The sequence below is a fragment of the Hipposideros armiger genome, unplaced genomic scaffold (genome assembly GCF_001890085.2).
Source record: "Hipposideros armiger isolate ML-2016 unplaced genomic scaffold, ASM189008v1 scaffold_677, whole genome shotgun sequence".
Lineage (NCBI taxonomy): Eukaryota > Metazoa > Chordata > Mammalia > Chiroptera > Hipposideridae > Hipposideros > Hipposideros armiger.
The window spans coordinates 1053721-1061463 of record NW_017732027.1 but is presented as its reverse complement, the minus strand read 5'-3'; the positions used below and the strand labels follow the sequence as shown (position 1 = coordinate 1061463).

The following is a 7743-nucleotide window of genomic DNA, read 5'->3' as shown; positions in this document are numbered from 1 at the left end:
TGGCTGGTGGGGACACTCCAGTGAGGTCAGTGCCCCAGGCCAGTCTGTCCTTGATTCAGGTTTCTGCCACGGCACCCCACGTTTAGGTAGAGAAGACGCTCTCTCTCTGCCGAGACGGTGGCCCTGGGCAGATAGATCCCTGTGTGTCTTCAGCCTCAGGCGCCCTGGCTGTAGAATAAGGGGGCGTCCAGCCTCTTACAGGGTCATGAGGACCCGTCGATGTGCTGGACACAGGACATTACTCCAGGAGCAGCATGACCTAGCCCCGACCTCTCTGTCCAGCACGTCCACTAGGCGTGTGGCTGTCCCGACATGCCTGCAGGTGGGCGCCCAGGCTGTGAGGATGAAGCCAACCTCCAGTCCGTCCATCAGACTGGTTTGGACTGAGCACGGAGGCCTGGTGCTCACTGCGCTACTGTGTCAGAGCTGAGTTAATGAAGCAAGTAAAATAAAAGCCAGGACAGAGATGTGCGCACAGTCAGAAATGCAGGGAGTGGGTCCCTCGGTGCTGCGACACTCGCGGTGGAAACTGCAGGCTGGCGAGGCCTCAGATGTGGACCTGCAGGTTTGCACTGTAATCGCGTGTAATTACAGGCAGCTGGCTACACCCCCGGCGCTGGGTGGGAGGAGAAACAGCGCCCAGCTTTTATTCTCTTCTTCCCACCAACCACGCACTCACCTGCTCTCGCTGCCAGAGAGGAGGGCTCCCCAGAAAATATCTAGCCCAACCTCCTATTACACATGGGGAAACTGAGGCCCAAGAAGCCCACGGATTCTTCCCTGGGCAGTGGACGGGGCGAGAGGAGCAGGTCAGGAGTCAGCCTGAGCTGGTTTAAATCCAGATCCGGCCACTTCCCAGCAGTGTGACCTTGAACCAGCCACCTCGCCTGCTGAGCCCTGATGTGGAATCATCGGGGTGCCCCTGAGCCTGGGCTTGAGGTTAGAATGAATGAAAAGTCACCGCGTGCTCCTAGCTTGCTCCGCCCCTTTCCCAGGTCACAGAGCCTCAGGCCCTCCCCACCTGGCCCTGAGTCCCCGGTGTCCTCTGGTCTGAGCACTGGCGTCTGTCCATGGGTCGCGCAGGTGCTACTCTGCACCTGTCGCGTAAATTCACCTGCAAGTGAGCGCAGGGGCCTGGGACAGCCTGTGTCCTCGCGGCTCAACCAGCCTGTGATAGCAGCCTCCCAGGGCTGCTCCCCGCAAGGCTCCCCGAACAGGGCAGGAGGGGCCTGGAGGCTTCAGAGGGGAAACTGAGGCACTGAAGGACCCAGGCCTGTGACGGAGGCAGCCCTTCCCTGCTTCTGCCCGTCTTTTCTCTTCCTCTGTGTCTCTTTCTCTCTCCATCTACCGCCATCTCCTTTCCTCCCTCCCCTCCGACGACTGGGTGCTCACTGAACAGGCCATCGGAGGCCCCCCGCTCCCCTGGTAGCCCGTCCCTGCCCAGCTCAGCCCCCAGGGCTGCGAGGAGGAACAGGTGGCGGCAGACTGGGTGAGCTTTACGAACCTGCCTGGGGTGCAAGGGCCCCTCCAGCCTCCCTTGGTGGGCAGGGCCTCTTCTCAACCCTGACCCAATCCAGGCCCATCCACACACATTCCCAGAGCGCCTGCTCACCCAGGCCTGATCTGGGCTGCAGGGAGGGGGCCTGCCCCTCCACATGAGGGGAGAGGGAGCCACATACGCAACAAGGAGACTCACTCGGAAAATTCTGTGATGGAGGAAAGCAGCAATCGGGAGGGCTTCCTGGAGGCGGCACTGTTTGAACTGCAGGTGAAGGGCTGAGGGCATGGCAGGAAGGCAGGAACCATTGTGGCCAGGTAAGGGGGTCGGGGGCCCAGGGCATCGTGGAGATGGCTGGTGCAGACACTAGAGCACAGGTGTAGAAACAGGCACGGCAGCTGTCCAGGGTCTGGGTCCCACAGTGCCTGAAACTGGAGGCTTCTACCTGCCTCCTGGTCCCTGCCACCTCCGGGTCGTCCCATGAACACCATCAGCCTCATTCAGCCTCCCCCCACCCTCCAGCCTTCTTTTTTCTACACTGGGGTTGTGTCAATTTAACAAATTAATTTCACAAATTACTGGATCGATACCTAATTACAACCACATGCCGTTCTGACAGCCCGCAGAGCTAAGTGCCGCTATTGCCCTTTTCATGGGGAGAGGCTAGCTTCAGAGAGACCACGTCACTAGCCACGCACACAGCTGCAGGCTGCCCAAGAGCTCAGGGTGTGTCCCCATCCAGGAGCCCCCCAAACCAAGGTGACAGGGGTGGAGGGTGCAGGGACACGCTGGCAGCTCAGAGGCCCCCAGCCTGGTAGCCCTGCTCCAGTCTACTTTTGTACTGCCCCTCGAAGACCCCTGGGGACACTTAGTCCTGTCTGCAGGCAGGGGCTGTCACCCCTCCTCCATTTGAGGGAAACTTTGGGTCAACATGGATCCTGAAAGAGACGGCTGGGAAGGGAGGGCAAAGGTGTGGCAAAGTCAGGGTTAGGGTCGCGCTCCTCAGCAGCGGGGGCTGAGGTCGGATGGAGGGGCTCATGGCTGGAGGCGGGTTGGGATGAATGAACGGGGCTTTTGGCTGCGGTAATCTGGGTGTGCCCAGGGTCAGGGCCACTGTCCTTCCAGCAGGACTTTCTGTGAAGTCCACCTGGCTCTCTCCATCTCCCCTTCTGCTTGCTTTTACCCACAGGGCATCTCCTGGTGAGGCCCTTGCTGACCCCAGCCTCACACTGCAGCCTACCACCCCATCCCTTCATTCAGAGCACATCCGGCTCCCCCAGGTCCTGTAACACCTGCCCCTCCAAAGCTGGGCCCGACGCGTCTGATATGCGGTCCACAGACGTGTCCTGGTGCTGGGAACAGTATGACCCACACTCGGCCCTGTCACTACCTGCTGGGGCCCTGGATGAACGAGGCAGCAAGCTGACATGGAACAGAGCAGCTGGACTACATACAAACCCAACGGTGTGTAGTCTCGGGCCAGAGCCAGCCCCCTGCCTGCATTGCCATCTGGGCCCTTTTAGGCAGAAACCACATAAAAAATAGATCCAGCTCCTACGCACTCCAGGACTCAGAGCTTTAAAATCCAAACCTCACCTGGTTGGGGCAGGGACCTCTCCTGGCTACACCCGTCCACCAGTGGGGACACATGGAGAGAGGGGGGCCCTATTTCAGGAGAAGCCCTCACCTCACCCCCTCCCGCCCGCCACCTCAGGTCCCAGGCCTGGCGCATGGGTCACCCGCCCTCACTCCCTTCACAGTGTGTGCTCAGAGCTGGACACTGCTGGGCAGCGCCAGGCGGGTGGCATCACCGCCTCCCTTGTCACTGCTATTCCCATTTCACAGGGGAGGGCACACTCCTTCCCCCGCAGCCGTGCGTCCCGGCCCACGTGTCCCTCTGCCCGGATCTGATGGTTGACAAGCTCAGCCATTGTTCAGTGGAGGAAAACCTCTTCGTGTTTCATTTCCTCTCTATTGTAGGAGGGCGCTCGCCCTTCGCCAACCTGCAGGGACAGCCACCCGTTCCCCTCGCTGTGCTTCTGGACATTGAAGCCGTCACCGTCTGGGCTGGAAACACTCCGATGAGAACATTTCCTTTAATGAGTCCAGCGTCGGAGAGCAGGCCAGACCGCGACTCTCGGTGGCGCCCCGAGGCGACGCGGGCAGGGTGGGAGACCTTTCCTCTGGAGAAAGGATGGCCTTTGTGTTGCTGCAAAGCTGGGAAAGGAAGACTTCATCAACATGTCACCCTTAATTTCCAACTTCCTGGGCTCCTGTCACATTGTGTCAGGGCTTTAAAATCATCTGAACATTTTCATATTTAACTTCAGGTCACCAGTTGCTCAGCATGACAAGAGAGGACCTGCTCCACCGTCCATCACTGTCAGCCCCAAGGCCACCTCCGGCCAACTCAGACACCCCATATTCTGCCCTCTTGAGGAGTCTGGTCCCCATCGCCCATGGAATGCAGACAAATGAGGGGCACACCACAGGCCCAGCAAGGACACGCACTGGAAACTCACCTGCTGGGCCATCCAGACTACCCTCGGGCCAAGGTGATGTTTCACCCTCACGGTGTCCCCCACCCACCTCCGGAACTCTGTTTTCTTCTGATTGCCCAGGTGTAGTCACTTCTTCAGAAGCCAACCCACGCCATCATTTCTGGACACTTGGTCACCCTTCAATCCATCCCTCCATTTATCCATTAACTCACCCATCCATCCACCCATGTACTCATACACCCATCCACCCGCCTATCCATCCATCCATCCGTCATCAATCCACCCATCTATCCATCCATCCATCCGTCATCAATCCATCCTCTATCCACCCATCCATCCATCCACCCATGCATCCAACAAAAATGCTTCTTTCATTCAGCATTCATTTTTAAATAAGCATTTGTTAGAGATCCAGGTAGTGATACTGATCTCTGCATCACACGACAAAATGTGTCTGCACATTTATTGCATTCCTTGTACTTAATCTTTACAACGGCCCTAAGCATGTGGCTGAGATGGTGAGCTGCCTGTCACAGTCCACATCCTCCGTGTCCTCCTGGCACTCGGCTATATGACATTCCCCAGCCTCCTTCGCAGTTAGTTGCAGCCACATGACTGAGCTCTGACCAAAGGGAAGTGAGGGGAAGTGAGACGTGCGGTGCCTGGGCTGCGGCTTTGAAGAAACAGGTGCCCCGTTCTGTGCCCTCCCTTTCCTGCCTCTCGGCTGGATGCAGGTGGTGACCGGAGGCAAAGCCACAGGGAGGACAGAGTGAGGGTCCATGAGTCAACACAGGTCGGCGGGGAGTCACCCATTAACCACCTGCCCAGGAGGCTCCGTGAGCAAGAAATCAATAGCTATCTTGTTGGATAAAGAGCAACTATGTGTTTCGTGGGCTTTCTGTTATCACAGTCAAATCTACCTTCACTAACAGATTGGGCGTCATCACCCTCAATGTGCAAAAGAGGAACCTGAGACCCACGAAGGAAAGAAATTGGCATGGCAGTGACTTCCTGGATGTGACATCAAAGACACAGGCGATAGACAAGTGGGACCACATCCAACTAAAAGCCTTCTGCATGACAAAGGAGACGGTCAACAGAATAAGGAGACAAGTATGGAATGGGAGGAAATATCTGTGGACCACATATTTGATAAGGGGCTGATTTTCCAAATCTATAAGGAACTCACAAAACTCAATAGCAAGAAAAACAAAAACAAAACAACAAAACAAAACAAAAACAAAAACCAAACAACCCCAAATAACCCGATTAAACTGGGCAAAGGACTTAAACACATCTCCAAAGAAGACAAATGACCATCAAAAGTATTCAGCATCACTGATCATCAAGGCAATACAAATTAAAACCACAGTAAGATACCACCTCACACTTATTAGGATAGTTGTCATATAAAAAAGTAATAATAATAAGTGTCAGTGAGGCTGTAGAGAAAAGGGAACCCTTGTGCACCATTGGTGGGAACGTGAATTGGTGCAGCCACTATGGAAAACAGTGTGGAGGTTCCCCAGAAAATTAAAAATAGAACGACCTTATGATCCAGCAATCCCACTTCTGGGTACTTATCCAAAGGAAGTGGATAAGTTTCACTGCAGTATGACTCCCAGTAGCCAAGATATGGAAACACCCACAGTGTCCATCAGCACAGAAAATGGTGCATACATGCAGTGGACTATCATTCACCTTTAAAAAGAAGAAAACCCTGCCTCTGAGACACCATGGGTAGACCCGGAGGGCATGATGTAGGTGAAGTAAGCCCGTCACAGAAAGTCAAATGCTGCCTGACCTCACCTCTACGTGGGATCTAAAACAGTCAGACTCACAGAAGCAGAGGGCGTCAGGGGCCAGGCGGAGAACACGGGGAGACACTGGTCAATGGGCCCGAGTTATGAAGATGAGCAGGCTCGGAGATCTAACGCGACGCAATGGCTGAGGTGACAGTGCTGCATTGTATACTCCAGATTTGCTAAAGGGAGATCCTAATTGTCCTCTCCACAAAAAGAAAAGAAAAGAAAGCAGTATCTGAGAGGATGGTGTGTGACTCAGCTTGATGATGGTTATGTCACAACGCACCCCTATATCAGAGCATCGAGTTGTCCTCCGCAGACACATGCAACTTGTGTGTGTCAATCATACCTCAGGATTCATCTAGTGACCCCCAGTTAGGACACATGCGTAAGCTCCAGAGATCTCTGTACACGCAGGGCCTGTAGTTCACACGGTATTGTGCGCTTTGAAACCTGTTAACATGGGGCCGGCCGAGTGGCTCGGTTGGTTAACAGCTCATTCAAGAGTGCGAGCTCTGAGCAACAGCGGTTCGATTCCCAGCCCGAGCTGAACTGCTGCTGAGCTGCCAACAGGTGGCAGGATGGCTCAGCTAAAAAAAGAAACCTGTTAACAGGGTAGGTCTCATGCTGTGTTCTTACCACGCTAGAACAAAACAAAAACAAAACAGAGCAGAACAGAACAAAACAGAGGGACAAGGAAACTCGGGGAGGTGTGTCTGTGTCTGTGACCTTGATCGTGGTGGCGGCATCATGGGTGTCAGCAGATTGTACGCATTAAACGTGTGCGGTTCTCTGAGTATCAATCACGCCTCTATGAAGCTGTTTAGAAGAACTGACTGAGTTGCACCGCCATCGGCGGGAGAGCTGAGACCTCAGCCTGGGTCCATCTGTCCCCACGCTTGCTTGGACGGACCCCGAGCGTTTTCCGTGCTCCAGGCCCTATGCCAGGAGATGAGCACAGGGAAAAAGGAGAAGGTCCCGCCCTCCAGGAGCCCCTGGCCTCATGGGGAGACACACGAAGACCTGGTCTGGTTCGTCTCTGCATTTCCAGTGTCTTCTACACGGGTGCTCCCAGGGTGGCCCCGTGACGTTTTCTGTAGAAAGGATTGAAGGGATTCCAGTGTCCTTTGGGAAGCAGACACTGCTAGCGACAGCTAATTGCTATGTGATAGGGTTGATAATAACTCCATTATCATCAGTCCCGGTGATAGCTGATACCATCAGGGGTCAGCACTTTGTTTTACGAAGGGGAGGGTCCACTAAGAGCAAGTTGCCAAGTGGCCGGAACATTGGAAAATTGGGGATGGTCCCATGGGAATGTGAGGGGAGGCGAGAGGGCCCCATGTAAGCCAGGGCCTCAGGGAAGCGAGAGAGCAAAGCATGGGGACCATGGGAAGGAGACTTCCGGGCTGAGGGAACAGCGAGTGCAAAGGCTCTGAGCCCTGTGGGGCTTGGGGTGCCCACCCCATGGGGCAGCTGAGGATTCACTGAGGTGACAGGCACGGGTCCTGTGATCCCCTGGTGAGGGGACACTGGTTCTTGGCTCTCTGGCTGGCTTCTCCCTCTAGGACACGGAAGGAGGACATGAGAAAGGGCCCAGTGCAGGGGAGTCCGGCCAGGGCACCCCAGGGAAGCCGGCTCCCCAGGCCACCCCTAAGTTGTGAAGAAACAGCCGTGACCCAGAGCTCTGGGGATGTGGGAGCAGAGGTGGCCCCACAACGGTGGAGATTTGGGAAACATTGCTGTACAGACACCAATATTTTGACAGGTCATAAAACACTGAAGCAATTGGCGAGGGGAAAACATCACAGGTTTCCTCAGCAGTTTTTTGGCCTATTTTAATGACATTAACTTTTTAATTAAAATTGACTGTTCAAGACTTTCCAATGGAACCAAGTTTTGCTTCTTAAAATAGAGGCTTTGGGGCTGGCTGAGTGGC

At 55.0% G+C, this 7743-nt stretch overlaps 1 pseudogene; it reads left to right on the top strand.

Moving 5' to 3' along the window:
- Positions 1–312: 312 nt before the first annotated feature.
- LOC109372917 (ubiquitin-fold modifier-conjugating enzyme 1 pseudogene) overlaps positions 313–7743 on the top strand; it is an 8775-nt pseudogene continuing 1344 nt past the window's right edge.